General features: G+C 40.8%; 1 protein-coding gene across 1 annotated transcript in view; it reads right to left on the reverse strand.

Annotated features, from left to right (window-relative positions):
* The window catches only part of CAP2 (cyclase associated actin cytoskeleton regulatory protein 2), a 127,444-nt gene extending 110,471 nt beyond the window's left edge, over window positions 1-16,973 (reverse strand). The window contains exon 1 of the mRNA XM_053921073.1: window positions 16,616-16,973. The gene's annotated coding sequence lies outside the window, so the exon portion shown is untranslated. The remainder of the gene's footprint in view (window positions 1-16,615) is intronic.
* Window positions 16,974-27,749: the final 10,776 nt, after the last annotated feature.

A 27,749-nucleotide genomic window follows, 5' to 3' on the forward strand; every position in this document is an offset into this window, starting at 1 on the left:
TCAGTGATAAACTCACTAGCCACTGTAACAAAGACAGCCTATCTCATTTTGTTTTCCATGGGCCTAGTTAGATCTACACACCACTATCTCAACTCTTCATGAACTTGAAACGTTCAGCAATCATCTAGAAGATCTGGCTAAGGAAAATGACTACCTGAACATTTTAGATCAGTAGTACACTCATTATTATTATTTTCAATATTTCATTTCTTTAAAAGAGATTTTCTCAAATCTATGTGTAATGGACACTATAAAATGAAAATTTTGCTATGCAGTTACTAGTTTTTTAGTCACATATTTTTCTCCTAAACATTTTTATAATGATGATCATTTTTTTGCTTTTAAATAATCCTCTGTGAAGGACATAAGCACAATCTCTGTGGAATCATTTTTGGAAAATAACTTTCCTTTATCCCTCATATTTTTCACCCAAACTATCTTCTGCTTAGTGGTAAGGGGTCTACTGAGGTCCTACCTACTCAGTCTAACCAGTTATAAAAAGCAGCCTTCATAGTGGCTTTGAAAATTGGCACCCCATGGCCCAGAATAAATGGTGATAAGCCCAGAATAATAGCCTGTTTGTCTGCATAGCATTCTTGGTATCTATAAGACATTTTGCCCAATTAAAATACCACCTTGTGCTGTCTTTTCTGCTAGCACACGCACACCTTGTCTCCCAAGGAGATTACTCTGAGCTCTTCATGGGCTGATACTCTTTGTGTCTCCCACTGAGCCTGCATGCTGCTGTGTACATGGAGAATTCTATAAATACTTTTGATTGACTAATTAATTGGCTACCACTCGCTGTCTTTCCCTCGCCTGCCCACATCCTGGCATAATCTCAGATCAGGCAGAAAGCCAGATTTTCATAGGAGAAGTTTCCATTTAAAAGAAGACACTAGATTAGTTTTTCCCACTTAAAACCACAGCGGCTTCCTCCACACTTACTTTCTCTAGCGTGAACCTTAGGCTTTTCCAAAGGTCCCCTTTACTTTTAGGATTTCAAAATTATTAAAACTACACATTGTCTAAAGGGTTTTGTAAATTCTTTGCAGCAAGTTCTTAAAGACAATTAAGGCAGAATGCTACTTGGGTAATATTTTCATGTTAATGAAACAGCTGGGTCTTCTGGGAGTCTGGGTTGCTAGTTTAAAGCTCTCCTAATAGGGCAAAGGTGCACAAATAATAGTGGTGAGAGTTTCTCTTCTGATTCTGTAAGGGAGACCCAGGCTCAGCAGATTCTAAAGATGAAGAGTTGAAGATTAATTAGGAAATAGAATTGCAGTGGCAGTTAGGAAACTGAAGACTTTTCAAACCTTTTGTCGTAGTGAGGCTGGACAGCTGGCTTACAGGTGATCTCTCTGAGAACAATGATGTGGCAATAGATGACTTTCTCTATAATATCACCCAAATTAAAAAATGTTTTGTTAAACTACTATCAAACCAGGTGGTACTAGATTGTTAAATTTTCTTTCCCATGACTATATGAATTACCTTCTTTCCTTTCTCAGGAAGCTACCAATCACTGGGGGGAAGTGATCTTGTAATTCACTATTACTAATTGGAGTAATAACATATATAGAAAAATGAACCATGATATTTATTCACTCATTCAGTGACTGGTTCAATGACTATGCTTGTTTCATTCATTCAGTTAGTCCCCACGATCTGCTAAGCGCAATGCTCATATCTGGAAAATCAAGAGAGATTAAAATACATTTCCTGCCCAGCTGTAGTGGGAGGGGGCTGGAACAGACCCTGCTCAGTCAAGCCAAAGAATTGTTTCACTAAGAGATACATTCGCGTTGCCAAGGTGCCCGCCTTCATATCTTTTGCCTGCTCTCCTACAGAGCATTTCCAGAGCCAGCTTCTTACTGAACAGAGGAAAAAAGCTATTTTCTTTTTCTATTTCTATTTTCTTTTTATTGTGAAGAAGTTCCAAGAGTTGCTGAGTTTTGAAGTGGTATAATCAGATTATAGGAGACCAGAGAGTTACACAGGAAAACAACACTTTAACTTTTTCACAAAACTGGAGAGAACATATCTGAGATCCTCATTAGCCAACTGATTCCTCTAAAGCCTCTAGCAATGTCCCACTGCAGAGAAAAAAACAAATCTTCAGCTGGATTTTCAAAAGGACCTCACCTCAGCTCTCTCTACTTCACCATGGTCCTGAGGTCCAATCACAGAGATGACGTACCCGCTCCCCTATATGCCGCCCAATCTCTCCTCTTTGCTGTGGTTCTGTTGTTTCCACTGTCTCGAGAGTCCTTCCTGGTACCAATGCAACCATTTCCCAAACTCCAACTTCTCTGCGAGTCCCACAAATCAGAGGTAACTTCCCTTGAGGTAGTAACTTCCTGGTATCTTTATCAAATCCACAGTAGACGACAGAAGGTAAAATAAACAACCACATATAGAAATTACCTCCCAATTCCCTTTGCCCTCTGGACTCTGGTGGTACCACTCCTTAGAGCCATCCCTGATCAGCCTTGTAACAAATATTTCTCTTCAAGGTTGTAACCTCTGAATATAGGAGGCGAGGGCTTACAACTTGAGGTAGTGGGAAAAAGCATTTTTTGGTATCAGAGAATCTTAATTTGAGACTCTGCCCCTTAATTTACAGCCGAGATCACTGGGCAGATTACTTAACCTGTCTCAGTTTCAGTTCCTCACTTCCAAAACATAAACCCATCCCTTCTTCATTCGCTGACTTAAGGAAATCATTTACGAATGTGTTTGGGCTCTGCTCCGTGATGGCTGCTGGGGCTACACAGGTGGGGAGACAGACTCTGTCCTCAAGGCGCCATGATCTCCTTGAGGAGAGGGCAGTTTGGCTGTCGGGGACAGGCTAGCACACTAGGACACCAGGCCACAGGGGACAGGGTAATTTCAGCAGGAAAGAGCCCATTGGGAACTGAGACCTTGGGGAAATCTAAGTACATATCATGAAGGCTGGCTCTGTGCCTTGACCTGGGGCAGTGGGACTTTGAAGGCTGAGTGGGACCAGGACAGACCCCTATGCCACTCCAGTATCATGAAGTGGCAACTCCTTTAGCTAAATGTGAGCTAAGGACTCTTGCCGGAAAAGGAGCTCCTTCCCCAAATGCTGCCATGACCCTTTCTGGGCTCCAAAACTGTTGAAGAAGCTCTTTCTGTTCCTGTCCCTGCATTGCCCTTCTGCTCTTGTTTGGGCCACTGAGGAGGCAGAGGCCAGAGAGGCGCTTCTAGGAGTTCTCCATGGGGAAAAGAAGAGCCATGGGGACCCCCCTGGGCAGGCTTTTCATGGAGCTTTTGTCCTCCATAGAGTAACTGTATTGCTTTCCTTGTATCCAGAATATATAAAGAACTCTTAAACTCAGTAATAGGAAGAGAGACACTCCAATTTAAAAAATGGGCCAAATATTTGTATAAACATTTTCCCAAAGAAGATATGCAAAAGCCAACAGTACATATAAAGATACTCAACATTAGTAGTCATTAGTGAAATACAAATCACCCAATGGGATGGCTACAGCCAAAAAGGCAGATAATAACAAGTGCTGATGAGGCTAAAGAGAAATCGGCACCTTCCTATATTGCTGGTGGGAACGTAAAATGGTGCAGTTGCTGTGAAAAACAGTTTGGAAGTTTCTTAAAAAGTTAAGCATATATTTGCTGTATGACCTGGCCATTCCACTTGTAGTTATCTGCTCAAGAGATACAAAAACATATGTACACACACAATAACTTATATACAAATGGTCATAGTAACATCATTCACAACATCATTCAAGAAAAGGAAACAACTTAAATTTCCATCAGTGAATGAATAGATAAACAAAAGGTGGTATATCCACACAATAGAATATTACTTGCCAATAAAGAGGAATGAAGTAGTGATACATGCTACAACATGGATGAACCTCCGAAACACTCTGCCACATGAAAGAGCCAGAGGCAGAAGACCGTGTGTTGTACAATTCCATTTATACGAATATCTAGAAATAAGCAAATTTGTAGAGACAGAAAATAGATTAGGGGTTGCCTAGGGCTGAAGACAGAAATAGGGAGTGACTGTAAGTGTGCATAAAGCTTCTATTTAAAGTGACTGAAATGATTTAAAATAGGACTGTGGTGGCAGCTGCACAAAGCTGTGGTGTACTAATAACTACTGAATTGTGAGTGTAAAGTGGGTGCCTATCATGGTATGCAAAATTTTAGCTCAACAAAGCATTAAAAAAACAGAGTACTGCTCTTCTTATAAAGGTATAGTTAGAAACCAGATAAATCTGAGTAACTCGATGCTCTCATCTCCCAGCAGAACGATGGGTGGAAAACTAAGTTTAGCCAGAGACTGCCCTGTGAGGCCACACTCCTGTCTCCTGGAACTAGTCATAGGGACCAAGATGGGGGACAGAGTACAGCAGCTGTTCTCCCTGCTCCTCTCTCTCTTGTGCATCAGAATTAATGGGGAAGAGTTGGGGCTCCGAAATGCAGATTTCTGGGCCCCACTCTCAGCAATACTATTTCAGTGGTCCTGGGTATAGCCAGGAATTTGCATTTTTAAATACATGTCACGATATGAGGCCCCACACTTTGAGAAGCCAAATAATAGAAAAGTGCACAGGAATGCTATGGGAGCATCATGGGAATGGAAGGGTCAAGAAGGGGGGTGCTCAACTGAGCCCTCAGAAGTAGGGAGGCTACTAAAGTTTGATTAGGAACTAAATCTCAAAGGATGAGGAGGTGTTATTTGGAGGGAAGGTAAGTAAAAGCATTCCTGAACCCATGGCCAGTTTGCACAAAGATAGGGAAACAATACAACCAGAAAATATTTATTGAGTGCTAGCTATGTGCCAGGAGTTATCTAAGAAAGGATAAAGAGGGGATTGATGGGTAGTTAGAAAGAGTGGTTGGTAAAACTGGGAAGGGACCGAGGTAATTACTACCAAGATAAGAGTGGATTGAAGATTTGGGAGGTTATAAAATAGGGAAAATCTGAGAACGGATTAAATGGGGTCAGGAGGGGAATGGAGAAGGCGGGGTGTCTTAGATGTCTCACTCCGTGGTGGGGTGGTGCCAGTTAAAACAGCGCTAGGGAGTGGAGGTGGCTAATGAAGAGAAGCAGCTTGGTTTTAGACCTGTGAGTTTCAAGTGCCTGCGGTGACACTGAGATGATAGTTGGCACCTGCAAACAGGAACCCAAAGTTCAGGGGACTTGTGGAATGGAATTATAAGTATTGCCCACCTAATAATAATAACTGCCCCAGGGTTCGTTAGCAGAGTAAAGGAGACTTGGTGAACTATAAAATGATGCCTGAGTGTTGTAATTTATCTCTGAACACTCCACAGCACTCACCATTCTGACCTGTTCCCAGTGAGTGCCCAATCTGTGAACTATTATTGCACGTGTTGCCACCTCTCCTGTCCCCAACAACAATGACCACGACATCTCACACACCACTCTTCTGAGACCATGCCATAGAACAAATAAACTACAGGAACACTGGTGAGCGAAAGCTTGAAGGGGAGAGCATTTCATATGGTCAGTTATTTCTCACAGCATAACTAGAAATATTTTATTTTATTAAACCCTGTCATTTCAGTGTTAAGAAAGCCATATCTCTCTGGAATAATGAAGGCAATAAGGCTTGCTGAAATTCTTCCCAATCTCAACATTCTGGAATTTATTGTAAGATTTATGCACACTTGAATAATGGATTCAGCAACTCTCTTAAAAGAAACACCCTAAGGATCAGTCCTTAAGAGCTGGGCCAGATTTATGCGTGGGCATTTTCAACGTGTGACTGTGATCACTTGATTTAAAATAGCCGGGTGATGGATTTGGCCCAGGTGCTCTCCTCCAACCCCTTTTCGCTTCTTCTGTGTCTCCAGCCTCTGGGTCTACTTTCAGACTTGACTTCGATTTATTACTTGTAACAAAATCAGTTTTCAAATAGAGCTGTGAACCCCGAAAAGACTAGAGGTTCTTTTTTGCTCTTTAGACCTGGGAGCCCAAAGGAAAGGGGAAACAGATAAAGGGCAAAATGGAAAGAGAAGAATGGGGGTGTGTGGGGAAAACCGAGGGAGAAAGGGAATAAGGGAAGGTATGGAAAAGAGGAGGGAGCCACCAGTGATGCCAGGAAGGGACAACCCCACGGTAGCATGTATGCACAATGTGAAAAGCAACTTGGGGCAATGAACGCACAATACAATATACAGATGATGTATTACAGATTGTACACCTAAGATGAATATAGTTTTATTAACCAATGTCACTGCAATAAATTCAATGCAAAAATTTAAAAAGAAAACGCAAAAAGCAACTCTCGGACTCTGAAGGGTAAACAACAGTGGGTGAATTGAGGGGGGTGAACAAAACTTGAAAAAGAGGCCCATTTGGGAGTGTGTTTCTGGGTTTTTCATTTCTCTCCAGAGCTGGCTCAAAGGTCGGAACTGTGCAGGGAGTGCGGGCAAGAAAAACTCCCAGAGAACCTCCTCTTTTGGCCAGAAAGCCTGGAAAGGAGTCCCCTGAAAATGGAAGAATATGAGGAAAAGACCAGGTTTTCTCTTTTTTCCGATTTTTCTCCCTTGAATGACCACAGTCAGAGCTGTATGGCATAAGCAGCTAAAAGTTTCTCCAAAAGAAACCTGGTCTTATTGCCAAAGAGGGGTGGAAAGGGGCCTTTGTGGTTCAAAGAGTGTGGGAGAATTCCTGGTATTTATTTTTCTCCCTCTCACTTTTCTCTCATGGCTTTGCTTTGAGGGTGACTCTAGTCATACTGCAACATCATGAGCAACTAAAAGTTCCAGGGAAATCCAATATTTCTGGCCAGAAGAGCAGGAAAAAAGTCTCCTAGGGGCAAGGAGATTGTGGGAGGAATCTCAAAGAGGAGAGAAGTGGAGAAGGGGATTCCCTGCTTGTGTGCATTAAAGAATGAAGGACCCAGGTTCCCTCCGGGGCTGTGCAGATGTGGGACAGATCCAAAGGCTTTCCGAACTGAACTGTGACATAAGCCACTGCTCAAGTCCCAGACTAACCCCTGGACTGTGCTGCTGTGAGACCCAAACAACACAGCAAAGGCTTTGAAACTTGAACGGATGTTGGAACCACTGCCCACGGACTGCAAGAAAGAACTGGGTTGACTGCTTGATATGACAAAAAACTCAGCATTTAAAAAAGATTCAGAGTCTCAGCACAATACTCAAAATGTCGACAATTCAACCCCAAAGTGGTTGACATGCAGGAAACTGGGGAAATGTTTTCAATTCTTAAAAAAAAAAAAAAAGACAATCAACAACTCCAAAATGACACAGATGTTGAAATAATCAAATTTATAGGAGCAATTTTAATTATGTTCCAGGAGATAAAGGTAAACACTCTTGAAATGGATGAAAAAGATAGACGTTCTTAGGAGAGACACAACTTATAAAAAAGAAACAAGTGAAAATTTTAGAAACTAAATATATTAGGTTGGCCAAAAAGTTTGTTTGGTTTTTCCTGTAAGACCATTCCAGTAGCACTTAGTTCCCTTTAACGTCATTTCAAACAATTTTATTAGATTGGATAGTGACAGCTGTCATATCGGCATGCATTAAAAATACTTACAAAATTGGTGAATTTTTGTGTAGCCATTTTAATATTGAAGATGGAAGGAACTGCACAACCCTTTTGGCATATTATGCTTTATTATTTCAAGTAAGATAAAAGTGCAACTGAAATCAAAAGAAGATTTGTGCAGTGTGTGGAGAAGGTGCTATGACTGATAGAACATGTCAAAAGTGGTTTGCAAAGTTTCATGCTGGAAATTTCTCGCGGGACAATGCTCGCTGGTTGGGTAGACCAGTTGAAGTTGATAGTGATCAAATCAAGATGTTAAGTGAGAACAATCAACATTATACCATGCAGGAGATAGCCAAATACTCAAAATATTCAAATCAATAAAGTTATTGGTGAAAATGAAAAAATGTGTCTTTTATTTTACAGAAAAAAATATACAGACTTTTTGGCCAACCCAATACAATAACAATAAAAAACACACTGGATGAGCTCAATGGCAGAACAGAGATGAAAAAGGGAGCGTCAATGAACTTGATGATATAAATATTGCCTATTCTGAAGAACAGAGAGGAAAAAATGTTGAACAACAACAACAACAACAAATGAACAGAGCCTAAGGAGTCCATGGGACAATATAAAAAAGTCTAACCTTATAGTGTCACTGGAATCTCAAGTGAGGACAAAAACATTTAGGTAGAAAACATACTTGAAGAAATAATTGCCAAAACTCCCCAAATGTGGTAAAGGCTATATATTTACAGATCCGATGACAGTGCTATCTACCTGGTCATTAGGCACATACCTGCATGCACACATTAGACCCTCCAGTGAGCGCCTCCAAGGGAGAGAACAAGAAAGATGGGGAAAACAAAGATATAACTGCCTAAAAAAATAATTAAAATGTGATGGGCTCTCATCTCCTTTTGAGAGGTGTCCCAAGTACCAATACCTTTACTTCTAAACACCCCCTCTGAGTCTAGCAGAACAAAGAGTCATTAGAACTATGTCAAGCAAGAAACTAGATCATCTACCAACACTAAACTTGCAGAAAGTATTTACCACATTATAGACCATTGCTTTGGGGTCAGAAAACAAAGGCAGGATGAGCTACAAAGAGATTTAAATTTTTTTTTGTATATAACCTAAAAGAATTTTGTAAAATCCTTTTGCACATTTTTAGATAAACATATAAAAACTTTCCCCCAAATGTGAACAGTTGTGAAGAATGTAACTGCCAGCACTCTGTAAACACTGACATATAAAGGTAAAACTTCTATCACTCGCTGAAATATGTCCACTGAAATTCATCACCATTCATTTTAAAGGAATATGTAAACAGGCTGTTCTTTGCAAGTCATAAAGTTTGTATAATTACATTTTCTCCTTGAACTTGTATTTCCATTCTTCTTTCCCTACAGAAGCTTATCCCAGCTTTATGTATTTATGCTTTAATGTCTTTTATTCATTACCCCACATCAAAATACGTATATACACTTAAATTTGATCCAATGACCAAAAAATGCTCTTTTGATTGTTACTATTGTAACAATGATTAGAATGCAACTTGTCAAAATAATACAAATATTACAAATGTTAGCAAATAATCACTAAACGTAAATAAAAGCTAATTTTTTTATTGGAAATCCTTCTCTTTTGAGCACTTTTATTTTGTTTTTAAAGATTTTATTTATTTATTTTTAGAGAGAGGAAGGGAGGGAGAAAGAGAGGAAGAGAAACATCAATGTGTGGTTGCCTCTTGTGTTCCCCTTACTGGAGACCTGGCCCGCACCTCAGGCATGTGCCCTGACTGGGAATTGAACCAGCGACCCTTTGGTTGGCAGGCCAGCACTCAATCCACTGAGCCATGCCAGCCAGGGCTGAGCACCTTTATTTTTCAATTATTTCATGCCTATGTGGATGAGTATATTACTAGAATGAGTCAAGATTGAAAACCAATTTCATTCTCAATTTTTGTTTTTATCAATGAAAATGCGAGAAACTATTCACATAAATGAGGAGACGAGAATGGATGAGATTTTGTAATAGAATGTTATCCAATTCTTTGAATTCCTTCTGAGTTATATAATGAACATCGTGGTGATGAAATGTCAAAATTATTTTACTCATCAGTGAAAGAAAAAGTTGGGGAAGACTAAAATTTAGTGGGTACCCTATCTCTTCATCCATCTGGGTTATCTCAGCCACTCCTGGTGGTCTTTGCCTAGGCAATTCACGTCTGTACACATAGATGTTAACTTGTGGAAAACTTATAGTGAAGCAAGAAATCATGTTTTACAGGAATGCAAATAAATTTTATCATGTCGAAGTTCAATTGACTCCCCCCTCAAACTATGAAGGAGCCAGTGCTGCATCTATTAGGCAAATTCATTTCAGCATTGCTCTCCATGGTCCCCTTTGCTTGTAGACTTTTCTGGTTCTCTCGTTTTTTTAATATTTAAAAATGTCCATTTTTTTGTATGAGTCATCTCATCTAAATTCTTCCTTTAACATCAGTTTACAATTTCATTTGATTACTTTTTTTGATTTAGAAAACATATGATTTTTCAAAGTCTAGGAATTAAAATCATCAGCATTCTCACCCCTAAAACTGATATTTTGAAATGTCCCCTTTTTTTGCCCCTCTCCATTCCCTAGATTTTTACATCCCTGGACAATGTAATTTAATAAAATGGGTTAGAGATAGGCCTTTTTGTAAAGTGGACTAATAAGATAGGCCTTTCTTATGTAAGGTCATCATAGAAAAGAAGGTGGGAGACACCTGTGTGCATGTATCTTTGGGAGTCTATGCATGTAGTTAACGTACACAGTGAGACAATTGCTGGCTTAGAGAAGGAAGCGGAAAAATGAGTGTTGCCCCTCGTTCTATGCCACCTAGACTCATTTCCATTAACAGCCTCTTTTTAAAGTTTTCAGTGACTGAAGAACTTAAATTAGGTAATTGTTTACTTTCCACTCAGAAGAGACACTGAGGGAAGAGGAGGCCTAATGAAGGGAGAGGCTGTTAGGAAGCAGGATGGAGGAAGGGAGGTGGAGGCAGTCCACAGAAGGAACTTTGAACAGCCAGAGGGTACCATAGGAGTACTAAGACCTGAAGAAGAAGAAGTGGATATGGAGGAAAAAAAATCAAAATTCAAACTTTAAAAATGTTGTCCAAATACTTGTGAATCTACATTGTACCCCTAAAAATATCTAGCCACAGTTTCTAGTATGCCAGAAGATGGTGCCGGGAAAAAAAGACTGTCTGTGTTTAACCTAATGCTAAGCAACCAATTAGATGGACTTTTCCATCAACCTACTAACTGGGCCAAATATCTGAGCCTCCTGCCACTTGAGAGAGGTGAACGGAAGTACCATACAGTATTCCTTGGATGAAAAGACCACTCTTGTATCACACTAGTCCCTTACCTACACAATCTGGGCAATATAGAGGCTTCTTAACTCAGATTCCATAAAATGGACACCCCAAGTACATATCGGACTATACTCAGACTGAAACGTGCATTGAGAAGCCTATTTTAGGTAGTTCTGGAAAATAAAATTCTGGTGCAATTGGACTGCTTCTTGTTGCCTTAGAGTAAAATAACCAATTTATCTCATAAGAATCCAGCGATTCTTCTCTGAATAAAACTAAATAGAAAAAAAGCTGGACCTAATGATGACAACACCTAAGCAGATCCTTTGAGGTCTGTGTTCACAGCTCAGGTCATCTCCTGTTCTATGTTAGATCAGATCCTTCGCTGATGCTCATCTTTGCATCCCCTGTGACTTCTCACTGTGCTGGGCACATAACAGTCATTCAACACGGGGGAATGAATAACCAAGAGATCCCAGAGCTTCTCTGGATTTCATTGGGAACAGATGCAAAGCAATAAAGGTTACTTTCTCATGACACTGAGTACAAGTATAGACACAAGACAACCCGTGTAGTCTCCACGCTACAAGGTCGGCCTTTGGTGTCTCCAGCATGTAGCTTCTGCAGGAGCCACCCTCGTCTTCAACACTGCCATTCAGACCACCTCACTTCTACTCGCAGTCTCCCAGGGCTCTCCTGCTCTTTTTTATCACCCCTTTCTATCAAAACAAGAATAAAGAACAGAATTTCATATTGTAGAATGGCCCTTAAGTTCCGAGAAGCTGAGGCTAACAGGAACCTCAAGGTTACCTAATTCATCCATTCATCAGATAGGTGTAAAATTTTAAGAATTAAGGACTGCTGCACCTTCTCCACTTGGCTAATTGGTTAATGAGAAAGCAGGATTATTAGATGCCTCATTAACTGAATAGGGTAGATGAAGGTGCCATCCATAGTAACTGAAAGTTCTCCTGGTTTTAGACAACTTCCTATGTCTGTCCCTTTCTATACAAGGCTGTATATTGAAAGGGAAACAATCCTATTGCATTTTTTCAGCACAAGATGCCATGTCGTCTTTTACTGGAAAAGGGGTTTACTAAACAGAAAAACAAAATGAGATGGAATTACTCTGGATATAAAAGCTCACATAACAAAAAGACAAATACTGTATGATTCCACTTATATGAGGTACCTAGAATAGGCAAACTCAGAGGCAGAAAGTAGAAAGGTGGTTACCATGGGCTGAGGGGAGGGGAGGACGGGGAGTTATTGTTTCATGGGTACAGAATTTCAGTTAGGGATGATGAAAAATTCTGGAGAGGATGGTGCTGATTATTGCACAGCTTTGCGAATGCACTCAATGCCACTGAATCGTACAATTTAAAATAGTGAAATGGTAAATTTTGTTATGCATATTTTATCAAAATAGAAAATAAAATTCTAAAAAAATACCCCACAGTGGCCTGTTCTGACCTTAAGGTGTTTTCCCCCTTCCTAAGTAAAGTGGAAATATCCTGAATAAACTACAAAAGCTCACAGCCTGAATCACAGCAGACCTAGAAAGTGTCCAAGGCTAAAATGCCAGATTTCCAACTGGCATGTTACCAGAGTAACCAAACTAATCATGTCAGAAACATTGGAGTACCCAGCAGGATACCATACAAGGAAAACGTTAGTGGAGTTTAGTAACCACTTACATACCTCGCTTAAAGTAATGTTCCTTTGATTTGATAAAGTTATCCTCCTTCCCATCCTAAACCCAGGGGATTTAAGGGGATGAAGATGCTCATAGCGATTGGATTAAGGGGTCCTGCTGTGAAATTCAGTTTTAAAGTTTTATATTGTATTTTTCCATACTTCTTAGGACATGAGTATATATATAGATATTACAATTAGAATTTAAATAGGATGAGAAAGTAGGCTCTCAGCTACAGTCACTTTTTCTTAGTTTGGAGGAGTGAATAAGCTGGGTAGATACCATTTATCTATAAGTCAGAAGAATCAACCTTCTGTTTTGGTCATTAAAATACACGGCACATTCACATTCACACAGAAAAATGCTGGCACATGTGTGTCAAGACACATCAAAAAAAGTTTTCAAACCGCATTCTGTGTAATAGCAAAGCATGGAACCCAACCCAAAAGCCCATTAATGAGAGGACGGAATATTTGACAACAAATACTACATACCTACATTCAACAATACGGATAATTCTTAAAAATATAATATTGAGTTTTTAAAAGTGAGAATATAATATATGCCCTTTTTATAAATCAAAAATAAGCAAACCCAGACAACATATTGTTTAGGAGTACATACATGTGCCATACAACTGTTTTACCATAAAGGACATGGGGACTGGCGTAGGAGAAGCCCACAATGAAACATGCAACAGCATAGGTAACAGTCTCCTTCTTCCCCAGACTTCTGTTTATTCAACAGACTTATTGAGATAAACTCACATATGATACAAGTTACCCGTGTGAAGCGTACGATTTAATGGTATGTGCAACCATCACCACAGTGAATTTCAGAGCATTTTCATCAGCTCAAAAAGAAACTCTGTGCCCTTTAACTAGCACCCTCCCTCACCCCAACTCCCAGCCCTAAACAATGACTAATAGACCTCTGTCTCTGTAGATTTCCCTGTTCCGAACACTTTCATGTGAACAGAATTACACAATATGTTTCTTTTGTGACTAGATTCTTTCACTTTGAATAATGTTTTTGAGTTTCGTGTATGTATCAGTACCTGATTTATGGCCAAATAATACCCAATTGTATGGACATACCACATTTTATTTATCCACTTATCAGTTGATGAACATTTGGATTGTTTCCACCTTTTGGCTATTATGAATGGTGCTCGTATAAATATTTGTATATAGGATTTTGTGTGGACATATACTTCCATTTCTCTTGGATATATGTGCTTGGAAAGAAATTGCTTTATTATATGGTAACTCTGTTTAACTTTTAAGGAGCTGTCAAACTGTTCTCCACAGCAGTTGTGCCATTTGACATTCCCACCAGCAGTGCCTGAAGGTTCCAGTTCCTCCACATCCTCACCAACACTCGTTGTCTGACTTTTTGAATGTAGCCATCCTAAAAGCTGTAAAGTGGTACTTCACTGTGGTTTTGATTTGCATTTGCTGATGAATAAGGATGCTGAGCATCTTTTCATGTGCTTATCGGTCATTTCTTTGGAGAAATGTCCATTCATGTCCTTGGACCATGTTTATATTGGTTTATCTTTTTATTATTGATATTATTATCTCTTTATATATTTTGGATAAAAGTCTCTGACTTTTACATATATGATTTTAGAATATTTTCTTCCATTTTGTGTTATCTTTTTATAAATATTTAGTTCTTAAACCCTAGTTTTTAGAGTTGTGTGATGGGGTCACAAGAGGTCATTTGAATGTAATGCTTATAGCTTACATAACTTAGAACAGGGGTGTCAAACTCATTTTCACCGGGGGCTGCATCAGCCTCATGGTTGCCTTCAAAGGGCCAAATGTAATTTCAACTCCTTAACCATTAAGGAGTAGTTACATTTATACAGTCCTAAAATTATTTTGGTCTTTTGAAAGCAACCTCGAGGCTGATGTGGTCCCCTGTGAAAATGAGTTTGACACCCCTGACTTACAAAATTTTTGTTTATGTTTAAAATACTACATAATCGATGAATTAAAGACAAAACCTCAGGCATAAAGATGTCTGTTAGGTAATATTCAAGACTCAACGAAACACTATAATGCTCCAAATAAGTCAATGCTACTCTTGAAGACCTTTAACTCAACTCCTAGGTATGACTTAGGCCCTAGGAGAATCTGGCTCATTGATCCTTGCAAAATGTTCCTCTTCAAAGTCTGCCACGTGGTAGATGGGAGTAGCAAACTATATAGCACAAGACTCTACCCTCCCTTCCAGGCTTCGTTTTCCCCCCTCCTCTCCAAAGCCATGAATGATTTTTACATTTTTAAATGCCTGGGGAAAGAAGAAGAATATTTCATTATTAGTGAGAATTATATGAACTTCAAATTTCAGTACCTATAAATAAAATTAAATGCAGCCATGTATTGCCTATGGCTGCTTTCAAGCTACAAGGGCATAGCTCAGAAGTTATGCTAAAGAGACCATATGACCAGCAAAGCCTACTATCTAGCCTTTACTCAAAAAATTTGCCAGACTTTATAAATCAACAAATTGACTTCTCATTCAACAATGAGCAGCAAAGACTATTTCCTACTAGCCAAGGCCAACTCGATAGTCACCTTCATGATTCTTCATAGTCAATTTCTTTTTCTTTTTCTTTTAATAAATATGTATATGACACCTTGACTCTGATTTTATTAAGGATTTTTAGATTTGGGGCTTCATGGAACAGTCTTTCCTTGCAAATTATGCAATTCCATTTCAGGAAGTCATGACCCAGCCACACTCAAGCTATTGAGTTAATGATTTTCACAAACTTTTATGTCTGCGCATTACAAGCCCTGAGTCAAATACTGTTCGGTGCTATAGGAACTACCAAAACCCACCCTTGCCCTCAAGAGGCTTGCAGTCTAATCAGACTCTAGTAACTCTCAGAACAATTTCCTCAAAGATTACAACAGTAAAGATCACCCCACTGTTGTAACCTTACGTCGAATGGGCTTAGATGTTTCAGCCCACAATTCTGAGGCCTGTTCTTTAAATTAAAAGAAGCCTTTACTCGCAGTAAAGAAATGGTACTCTGCAAACAATTCTGGTAAACTAAGGTGCATGAGTCCCATGGGCTTCTGCTTTCCCATGACTCTAGAACCACAGGTTCTTGATTTTTTCGCTAAGTGTTCATCTCCGCTTTGGACGTTTGGATCTGATCCTAGCTCAACATCCTAAATGCAGTCACCCATATTTACACACTGTAAATAACGCCATCAATTCAAACACCGCTAAAACTTGCAGCCCATTTGTGATGATAATAAAGGAAAGGCCATCCGCATGTGATTGTCAGCCCTAAAAGTGATGACAGCTGCACTGCTTCCATGAACAACCCTCTACCGAAAGCTGTCAGAGACCTAGCCGTGAGGTGCCCCTTTCCAAGCTGTCCCTCAATGCCTCAGTTGCCTTTGCTTTTTTTTTTTACAGTGACTCATTGCCTCAAGTCAGGTTCAGCAGAGAAGCCAGGTCCAGTTTTTCCCCAGGACTTTCTGATCCGAGGTGGCTGTGGTCAGACCCAGTCCAATGACAGCCTCCACCCCCCCCCCCCCGCCCACGCATTTCCCGGTGAGACTCAGAGCCCGCGGGCGAACACCCGCAAAGTTTGACAAGCCTAGTGCGCCAGGCCGCCTTCAGCCCAGTCGCCAGCCTGCCCCCGGTCCTCACCCGCCTTCTGAGCGGCCCGGGGAGCCTAGGGCAGTGGGCGCCGGCGGGGGCAGGGAGCCTTGCTGCGCTGGGGCTGCCACCCGTGCCCGCGCAGGGCCCTGAGGCATCGGTCCCCGGCTCCTGCCAGCGCGCCCGCGCCAGGTCCCGGGCGTCCTGCCCCCACCGGCGCCCGCACCGCCTTTTTTCCTCCCGCGCCTCCCCCGCGTCCTGGCCCCTCTGCATCCCACCCATTCAGCGCAACTTCCGAGCTTCGACCGCAGGAGCCCCCCACACCTGCACCCAGGGCCCTCCTCGCCTTCGCCCGGCCCAGGCGCTCCGGGATTACCTGCTTGGGTGCCCTGGGGTCTTGTCCTCCGCGATGCAAATCCGTGTTCCGCCACTCGCAGCCTCCTCCCGCTAGTCCTCCTCCCCTCCACCTCCTCCCCCCTGAATGGGAGTCGGTGTCAGTCACGCTGCTCCTGGGGAGAGTCGCCGGCGGCTTCCGGGAGCTCCAAATACAGACAAGCCAAGGGGGAGAGAGAGAGAGCAAAGCTACGCGGGTGGGGAGTGGAAATAAAGGGGAGCAGAGAGGAGAGGAGGATGGAGGAAAGGAGGGGCAGATGGGCCGTGGGAGAAAAGAGAGGGAGATGGGGAAACAAGAGGAAGGGAGAGAGAGCCTGCCAAGCGCCAGGCTGTGAAAGCAATGAAGTCATCGCATCAGGCAGCGTTGCAAAGAGGTCTGGAAAGATCCAGGAAGCTCCTGGCTGAACAAGCCACAGACAGATTAGACCTCAAAAGACTTGCACAGAGAAAAATGATGGGCTCTTAGGAAGCAAGAGGCAGAGCTGCCTGTCCTGCGACCCCAGAAGGTGGATAAAGACCCCTACAGGAGAAGGAGTGAGCGTGTAGCTTTAGCTGGCCATCAAGTTCAGATGCACTCATACCTTAAAACAACACTTTAAATATATTTTTAAATATATTTTACATACAGCATCTTTAAGGGAAAAAAATGTGCGTGATTATTTTCAAACAAATGCGCCCCAAACCAATCTACTTTTCAAGTGTGAATTTGTGGCCATTGCCCCATTATATATTGATTATAATTACAAAATTGTGAGGCTTTTTAGTTTTTTGTTTGAACTATTAGAAGGAAAACATTGATTTTTCAATTTTCATCAGTTTATTTCAGTCTGCAAAAGGGGACTTGAAGTTCTTTGTTGAATGAATGCCAGGGAAATAATTACAGATAAGAGAAAAGAGGGGGATGTAATTGATACTTTTTAAAAGAAAATTTCCAAACAAACACAGAGATGAATATCTAAAAAGCCAATATTCTGTGTTGATGATAAAACTGCATCTAATTTATTTCTGTGCATTACAAGAGCTTATTCTGACCCCATAGGTCACAACTTAAATGAAAGTCAATCCTATTTCACATTGCTCTTGGCTATCAGTGAAGATGAGGACCACGTCTTTGCTCTCCTTTGTCTAGAAAGAAGGAAAACAAAATGACGTAAACTTGAGAAATGAATGTACACACTGCATACGTCCAGAATCAGTGCCATCCTCACTGTGCACATGGCTTGCACTTGGTAGGTATTCAATACATTTACACTGAAGAATGAATGAAGGAAGGAGTGAATGAAGTATCATGTGTTTACAACATTTATGTTCCAGGGATATAAAAAATAATATATCTGTAATATTGACTTGTGTGGGTTCATTGGAAACTTCCAAACACCCAGTCTAATATGACTTTTTTCCTTAACATTAACTTCAACAAATATTAATAGAGCATTCCTTTAGCTAAGTATATTTTGCATTGGAGTATAAAGTATTATGGAGTGTAAAAGGAGATAAGACAAAAATCCTGCCCTTAGATTTATAATATAGTAGGAAGATAAAAAGAGTATAAAAATAACCACAGTATAAGGAAGGCTGAAAAAAACATCCTAAGCGAAACGTGAGCAAAGTTTTGTGGCTGTGCAGTGAAGACGCAGTTTGCTTCTAGCACTGGGGGTCAGAGAGTGGGTCCTGGCGGAAGTGACAGTTGACCCTTCAAGCAGAAATAAAGCAGTAAGAGCGGTGGTGGGGGAAGGACACTGAAGATGAAAGGAGCAGCAGGGACAAAAGTGGGGGAGGTGACAAAGGATGAACATGTGTGAAGGACAGTCAGTGAGCTTGGCTGGAACGGAGTTACGGGAGCCAGATCAGGGAAGGAAGGGTAGGTGTTCGAACCCTACGGGGCAGGCAGTGGGGCGCTGCTGACAGTTTTGGAGCAGAATCATGACAAGAGTTAATTTGGTGATTCTCTCCGTGATTGGAAAGAGGTAGGAGGCAAAAAAAAATCCTCTACATCTTTCACTTTTGCTTGCGATTCCACCCCAAACCTGCCTTTCTCCTTAGCAGATTATCTCATCTGCTGTACCAGATCTTCTGCCGTGCAGCATCCATTCATTCAGCTTTTCTCATGACCTCTCCGACCTCAAAACTTCCCCTCTTCTGCTCCTTAAATTTCATTTGAATTGACTTCCCCTTCCGTGCCCAAACCAACAATATTCTTGTCCCACACCACCTTGGGCCCCTACTCGTGCATCTGAGTCTCCTCTACATTATTTTGTTGCCCTGGATTACACTGAAGTTGCAACCAACCAGGGCTGTACCAAGAACTGATAATGGAAACACATGGAAACACATGAAGACACATGGAAAAGAGGGACTTGGCATTAGAATGGTTCTACTGCCTTTCATTATATAGTGTAGAACTTTTAAACTATTTTATATGAAGGGGCTCTGCTAGAATCTTGACAGAAAGTAGGTGACTCAGGACCTATATATTCGTGGTCCGTAAAGCTGACACAAGTATTAGAGGGAACCCAGGCTTTCATGATCTCCTTCCAAATTCTGCTCCTGGGGTCCAAATGCACCTGTGTATCAGTCTGACATGCAGGAGATCAACCACCTCTGCACTGCCTTGGTGAACAGCCCTCCCCAAAAGGGTGTATTGGGGGGAAACCAACACAACCAAATATACTCTTTTCCCTAAGCTTGTTCCTCATAGAGTACGAGGAGAGAGTGGGTCCCTGGATTTCAAGTTGTGTCCTAACTGCTGTTCCCCAGGTCCCTGTGAAGGCTGCTCCACCCACATGGCTGCTGAGACAGCCGAGATCAGATTCTTGCCCATGTGCCATCTTACCTCAGCCCCCTTTACCACATTGGTATGGTTTCTTACCGGCCAGTGGAAAACATCCAGTGAACACAATGTTCTTTCTGGGAACTTTCCCGGGCCCTGGGAAAGACAGGATAATGATGGCGTACCTCCACACACACGCCTTCTCGGGAGTCAGAAGATTTCAAGAACTTGTTCCCAGTGTACTTGGTAGTTTGTGTTTTATTTTAATGACTGTCAAGTGGAAAGTTATCAATGGTAATTGTACCAGCAATTGAGCTACACATGGTGGGTGCTAAGAATACAGTACTCTCAGCAAACAAGCCAATAACCGTAGCTAAGACTTACTGAGCACTTACTATGTGCCAAGCTGTGTTGTGTTTTAGATGTATTAACTCACCAGCTTTATGACGTGGGTACTGTTCTTATCTGCATTCCATAAATGAAGAAATGGGCATAGAGAAATCGAGCCATTTGCCCAAGATCACAAAGCAACATTGGTAGTGGGATTTTGGCTTGACTTTGTTCACTTAACCACTACACTTTGTGGGAGCAAAGAAAAAAAAGGAATTAATATAAAGCTACTAGTCAATATCACAAATGCCCTAAGTATAGGTATCTGAACAGTTGTGATGGCATTGATGTCTACGCATCACCAAGAATACCCGGAAATAAAGCTGATAGCCTGCTTCCATTAAGCTGATGTAACAGGAATAAGTAAACTTGACTAAAGAAAGTGATAGAACTTTATAGCATTATACTTCAGAGTGCAGAGAATGGGGTAGGTGAGTGTAGGGTAAGTGGAGGCAGTCTGGCTTCCTCATCCAGGTGTCTGGGTAACCAAGGGAAGCAGTGTTCCCATAATCTTGAATGGGCCTGATAAGTACCGTTCTCATATCCTTGAGACTGGGTCCAGAAATCTGTTCCCATAACATGAAGTGGGCTCGCATGAGCAGAATTATGCTGTTATATAATTTTCTAGCTTGAAGCCGGCTTTGTTTGCCTCTAGTACTTAAGCAGGTAGGGATTCCCTGCTGGGTGCCACAACATGGGCCACACTAGGGAGCAAGGGCCACACTGCGTGCTGTGCAGAAGGGACAGGTAACATGCAGAGACTTGCAGAGACATGCAGGGAGACACACAGCTTGCAGTGTGCATGGCTCACCCACCCGTGAATAAAGGCATGCCAGACATCCCAACGGCTCCGTGAATATTCTTCCGTCTGCATGAATACCATGAACCTGTCAGGCCTTGACAGGCTGCAACACAGTGAGTAATACTATTTTGAGTTTATGAGATATAGACAAAGAAAAGTTATATAAATTAAGTGTGCCCCCATCTCTGCAATACAAACTCCCTTGGCAGGTGTAACAGTGAGTCACTGACTGCTTTGGGCAGATGAATTCTTTACATTCTTTCTTCTCAAAGAGGAAACCAGTGTAGCTCAGCTCCTGCATCTTGACCTTTCTCCTCCCACCATTGCGGCATTGGAACCTTGCGCGAGAAAAGTCAAAGACCCTGAAAACAACTTTAAAACATCCCAAACTTTAACCATGCGAAGGAAGTCCCTAGTAAGGATCTCTATCTTACTTATTTCCGTATGTCCTGACCTAGAATCTATAACAGAGAGAGCTCCTTGATAGCTCTGCTCTGTGGTCCGATTTTCCCTGGTATGTTATACTGAGCTTTCACTTGACGGGGCAGCAAGTATGGCAGAGCTGGCCACATCACACCACCTGTGCATCACCACCTTCACTGCCCACTTCCCCTCCACCACCACCAACTCCCTGGTTTCCTTTGGCTGTCCCTTGCTCTTCCATACATAGTTTAGAGCATGAAAATAAATTGGAGGTAGCAGCACTGAACCCTCTTTTTTTCAAGGTGAGGATCCTTAGTCATTACTTTAGTGGTTCTGTCCACCCACAAATGGTGTGGGGGAGAGGAAGGGATGAGCACAAGTTGAGTGCATCAACTATAAATAGAAGAAAGGACAGGTAAACACCAGTTTCCCCAGCACTGCAGAGACTAAAAATGACACTATATTTGCTCAGTGAACAGAGATTCTGAACCTGAGATCCCTAAACAGGCTTCAGGAATCTGTGAGTTTCATGAATTCTATAGGGTGGAATAAAAATAGGTTTACAGTTGTGAGCATGCAAAACAGACTTTATTCTTGTATTATTATGTTGATTCTTGTATTATTTTCCATAGGAACTCCTGTAAACCTCCTTTTGTCGCACCCTGTTTGTGATGTTTTAGGTTTTATACATTTATTTGAGAAAATGACCCACAGCTATTAGGATGTAACTTTTAGTCATCTATGTCTGAAAATTGATTGATATCAATGATTTATAGAAGTGCAAAACAGAGAAAAGTGGTTCCTTCCTGAGTCCCTCAGCAAAGCCGGAATCTCAGCCTCAGCCGCACACAGGCTCTGGTTCTCCAGAGCAGAGGCGTGAACAACCTCACTCAGCGGCAGCATCCAGGCAAATCATGTTTGGTATGTTTAACTTTTGGGGGATATCTTCTCTTTTAAAGGGCCTCTTGTGATGGCCATACCTTAACTCACAGGGATAACTCACTAATCTAGCCACTGAGATGGACATGGGGTGAGGCTCAGAGGCATTTGAGAAGATGGAGGGGGCTGGAGGACACCACTCGAACCACGGAGCATGTCCCTAATAACTCACTTTGTGGATATGGTCATTCCTGTATGAAATGTGACTAGCAATGGGAAAGACCACTTGTCCTCAACCTAAGGATACTTTTTGCATTCCACTGACTCATTGGAGCTGTACTTAAATACTCCAGTCCTTCCTTCATTGAATAACTTTGAAATTTAGTTTCCTTAAATTGAAAATAAATTGATAATAAATTACTCTCAGAAAAAATTTTTTGTTTTCTGTTCTTCAAGTCCCCCTTGTCTATATTTAAATGCCTAAAAGCAGTACCATACACATCTCAAATTTATTTTATATCATTATGCAATGCTAAGGAAAGGGTATGCAGAATCTCTTCTTGGCACATGTTGACAAATTACTTCCGTTCAGCAGTTAACCAGGTGCGCTTGTGGTGGACACATCTGCAGAGCTGTACACAGTGGCTCTAACCAAGGACAATGAATGACATGCAGCCAGTGGTCAGTAAACAGTCTCATTGGTGTGTTTACTGAAACAAATCCAGATTTAAAGTCAGAGCTCAGAGAAATAGATGTTTATCCAAAATCATACAAAAAATAAAATTACTACCACAAATGTTTAATATATATTTAGATTCCAATTTTGGGATGAAATAAGATAATGGCTTTAAAAATAGCCAAGAAGAGAATTATTATTTTCTAATAAAAGAAAAGTCTGAGTCCAAAGTTTAGAGACAGCTTAAGAGAGAGGGATTGTCCAAGAGAATTTAAGAAACCTAGAGGCCAATTTGAACCCATAATGAGTATAGAAAAAAATGCCAATACGGTATTCAACAATTTTAATATGAGTTTAAAGGAGACTTGAGAAGGCAAAATTGCCCGTGGCCAGTGGTTCAACAAGGGTTTATCAGTAAGAAGAGCAAGATTATGTATTTTCATTTTAATGTATTATCTTAAAATAATGAAAATACAGAACAGATAAAAGTAAATATATCATCCATTTCTTTCCATATCTTATTCTATATGATATCTTTTGTATTTCTAAATTAAAAGTGAAGTTATAGTATATAGCTAAAAAGGAGAATTAGATTTCAGGTTTTAAAATAGAATTATGGTTATTAAGTGGAATACTCCTTCCTTTCTAATTGAATGATGCAGACATAGGGCATCAATTCATGATGGTGATGAAAGAAAAGCTGAAGGGTGTAAAGAAGTCTACCTAGAACATAGCCAACATTAACAGCCCCCTTCTAAATGGAAGAAATGCTAAAATATCCATCTACCTGGAACACAGAAGGCTCTCAGTAGATACTGGTTGAACTGAATATTGTGATAAATAAGACTCAGGAAACAATCTGGAAAATATGCATTATCAAGAAGAAACTTCCATTGTTCAAAATATTTTTAAGCAATAACTATAATAATCAATGATCTATTATGAATTTAATGTTGTATATATGTATTATATACTTAGCATGTATTCAATTCAGAGTGTGTTTAATACATATAAAGGGTGACTGACCTGCAAATTCATGGAATTTCTAAGACAGCAAATGGAAAATTCCAAAACAACAACTCCCTCCAATTAGATATATTCCTAGTGAGGGCACCCAAAAACTTTTTATAATGAACAGCTCTAGGTATTCAAGTTTCTGCATGTTTTAGTTCAACAGTCATCAACTAACCAGGAAGGATTAACTCCAAACAATTTTCTTGGCCAAATCTCATACTTGGAAAATAATATTCTATTGAGTTTTATGGATTCCTTAGTTTTTTGGAAACAATGCAATCCGGATTAAGTATTTTGTAATGATCCTTAAAAAGAAGCAAAACAAAACAATGAGGCTCTTTTTAAAACTTGGTCTTTGTTTCTAACACCTCAAAAGCTTTGTTGATATGATCCAGTTGTTTCTCATCAAATGGATGGGATAGAATCATGAGTTATTTAGGTGTCTGACCTATGAGCCACCTTACCTAATTCTGGTCAGAGCAGCAAGCATCTGTCTCCTCCTTTTCTGCCCTGCACTTCCCATCCTAGATTATCTCCATCATCTCGTGACTAAAGGAGAAAATAACTCCGCAGCTGTCAGTGGCTTTCTCAGCTGCCAACAAAGAATTTGGTCATTCACAGGGAAATGCCTGAATTCAGGAAAGAGAGTCAACATAATACTTTTGAGTACAAAATCCAGGTTTCTGCTGGTAGTGGTAGGGATAGGGTACCCCTGTCGGCATCCACCAGAGTTCCCGGAAGAATGTCTAAAACTACAGTAGACTTGACATTTTTGTTGTTCTTTTAGCTTCTGCATTACTGTTCTTTTGAATGAACTCTCACGTGGGACTAGACCATTAACAGCTGGGTTTCATGTGAAAACAGAAAAAGCATGCCTTGTTCACTTTAAGCCATTTCAGAAGTTCTCTGGGTCCTATTGAATCTGTAATAGTGGACTGGCCCTGGGAGGAAGGGAGCAGCTCTGACTGAGGAGCTGGGATCTGCTCAGCAGTTGCTCTTTTCCCAGGCTTCTACTTTTGAGGGATCTATAGGGAGGCTGGAGAAACTGTAGGCATGGTGACTGAGAGGAGAAAAGCACGGACACCCATGGACGCATCTGGCAGTGCGTGTTGGAGGGATACTCTGGAGGAGGCAGCAGGAGAGGTGTGGGGCACGGTGTGGGGCAGAGAAGACAAACAGGGCCAGAGCCAGAGCCAGTCTGCGGTTCCAGGGTCAGTGAGAAACCTGGCTGCAGCCAGGTGGATGTTGTTGAGGGGCGGGTGTAGAACACAAGGAAGAGTGGCGTGGCTGGGAGGGGTTCCGGGACCAGGGCCCGGCTGGAATAGACACTTTCAGGTCCAATGTAGTCTATGACCACGCGGCAGGTCTCACTGAACACTGAACGCAGTTCTGAATCTAAATTGAAAGAGCCTAGAGAGGCTCCATTTTTGATTTCATGTTTTAAGAATAATAAAAACATTAATGGATAACATTCTGCATTTTTGAAACTTTAGTAAGTTCCTAACTGTACTTTGGTGGATTTCCCTAATTGTGATGAAATAGACGTGGATGAAATAAAATCAACATAACCTCTGCAAATGCTTGTGTGGAGAAGTCTGTCAACAGGAAGGAGGAGAATTCTACAGCACAGAATGGAGTGCCATTTATAGGGTTGGATAAAAGTGGGTTTACAGCTGTTTGTATGGAAAATAATACAATAATTAATAAATAATAACACAAGAATAAACTCTGTTTTGTGTACTCACAACTGTAAACCTATTTTTGCCCCACCCTGTACATTTCCAGTTGTTGACATGAAGAAGGAGGAGGAAGAGGCAGAAGAATAATAATATTTGGAGCTTAAATCTAAGTTGATTTGGGGAAATAAGTGATTAATTTCTTACTTCTTACAGATATACCAATGAAAATTCATTCTTCACTCAGCAGGACTTGATCTTCAGACAAGTCTTGTGTGATCTATTACAACTTCATAAAAACTGTCAAAGGAACATGTAAGCCAGGCTGCCCACATTTTTAAAAAAGAAATTATGGAAAAGTCTGAGTAACTGTGTGTTGCTATTAAAACATGTTTGGTGATTGATATCCCTTCTAAAATTATTATACACTTGAACTTTTAACATTTATGTTTTATGTACACTTATTTAGAAGATGATTCATCTACAGAATGAAGCTCTTTTAGCATCGTGAAGACCCACATTTTACAGTCTTATAACTGTGTTTCTCTTTAAGTGGTATAACTCAGAAGGAATTCTTGTGCCTGATTTTTCCTGTATCCAGGATTTTGCATAACATCTGATGTGGTCATTAGTAAAGATTCTGATGAAAAATAAATGTAGTCACAACCCTCTTGTAATCTAAAAATAATTGTCAGGAAGTAGCTGTCTTACAGAAATGTTTATTTATCCTCTCCTTGATCATGTCTAACCAGAACCTGAATGAAAAAAACTTTGTAAGAACAGCAACTTCATTAGCCTTTTATTTATTTTGATCTGATTCTAAATATTCATTGAGAGATTTTTGCCTTCCCACCCACCCAAAGACAAAGAACTGGTTGCAAATTGGAGCAAAAGCTGACACAGATTTGCATTTTCCAGGATTCTTCAAAGCACAAGTAAGAGCTCCATGGCCTCCCACAGAGTGGCCAAAAATAGCCAATTTTCCATGGTCCACTGGGAAATTGGCATATATCAGTGAGGGAACCTTATTCATTATATAAGAGGACATTCTGTAGATAGGTTTTCAAGTATTCACATAATATCCAGCCCCGGTGCCCAAAGTCCTAGATCTTCTCTTTTCTTGGTATCTGGAGCAAAGATGACCGGGCTGGATTCTGAGCCCCCTAGATGATGGCTGACTCATTGTAGCATTTTCTCTGTGTATTTTAAGACCTGCAGCCAGTATAGTTCAATAATGTTTCCAGTTCCTGGCTTTGGAAGTAAGAACACAGCAAATTTCATTTTGTGTGTTATTTCAAACCTGTCATGTTCAAACACCTTTAGCAACCCTCTAGAGAACAGTGCTGTACAAAAGAACTTCTGGGATGATGGAGGTGTTTAAATTTGATTTGAAAAGTTCAGGTGGGTTCCCCCACCCCTGCTTCATCCCGCAGAGCAAAAGCCTCCACCACCACTGCCAGCAATCTTTTTCTTTCTTTCTTTCTTTCTTTCTCTTTCTTTCTTTCTTTCTTTCTTTCTTTCTTTCTTTCTTTCTTTCTTTCTTCCTTTCTTTCTTTCTTTCTTTCTTTCTTTCTTTCTTTCTTTCTTTCTTTCTTCCTTTCTTTCTTTCTTTCTTTCTTTCTTTCTTTCTTTCTTTCTTTCTTTTTCTTTCTTTCTTTCTTTCTCTCTTTCTTTCTTTCTTTCTTTCTTTCTTTCTTTCTTTCTTTCTTTCTTTCTTTCTTTCTTTCTGTCTCTCTCTCTTTCTTTCTGACTATTTTATTGTTGTTCAATTACAGTTGTCTGCATTTTCTCCCCACCCCTCTCCCCCACCGCAGCCAAACCCACCTCCCTCCCCTGCTTCCACCCTCCCCCTTGGTTTTGTCCAGGTGTCCTTTATAATAGTTCCTGAAAACCCTTCTCCCCACTATCCCTTCTCCCCTCCCCTCTGGCTATTGTTATATTGTTCTTATCTTCAGTGTCTCTGGTTATATTTTGTTTGCTTTTTTCTTCTGTTGATTATGTTCCAGTTAAAGGTGAGATCATATGGTATTTGTTCCTCACCACCTGGATTATTTCACTTAGCATAATGCTCTCCAGTTTCATCCATGCTGTTTGCAAAGGGTATAAGCTCCTTCTTTCTCTCTGCTGCGTAGAATTCCATTGTGTGAATATACCATAGTTTTTGGATCCACTCGTTTGCTGATGGGCACTTAGGGTTGCTTCCAGTACTTGGCTATTGTAAATTGTGCTGCTATGAACATTGGGGTTCATAGGTTCTTTTGGACTGGTGTTTCAGGGCTCCTAGGGTATAATCCCAGCAGTGGAATTGCTGGGTCAAAAGGCAGTTCCATTTTTAGTTTTTTGAGGAAATTCCATACTGTTTTCCACAGTGGCTGCACCAGTCTGCATTCCCACCAACAGTACACTAGGGTTCCCTTTTCTCTGCATCCTCTCAACATTTGTTTGTTGATTTGTTTATGTTAGCCACTCCGACTGGTGTGACATGGT

This window comes from Desmodus rotundus, chromosome 3, assembly GCF_022682495.2.
Source record: "Desmodus rotundus isolate HL8 chromosome 3, HLdesRot8A.1, whole genome shotgun sequence".
Lineage (NCBI taxonomy): Eukaryota > Metazoa > Chordata > Mammalia > Chiroptera > Phyllostomidae > Desmodus > Desmodus rotundus.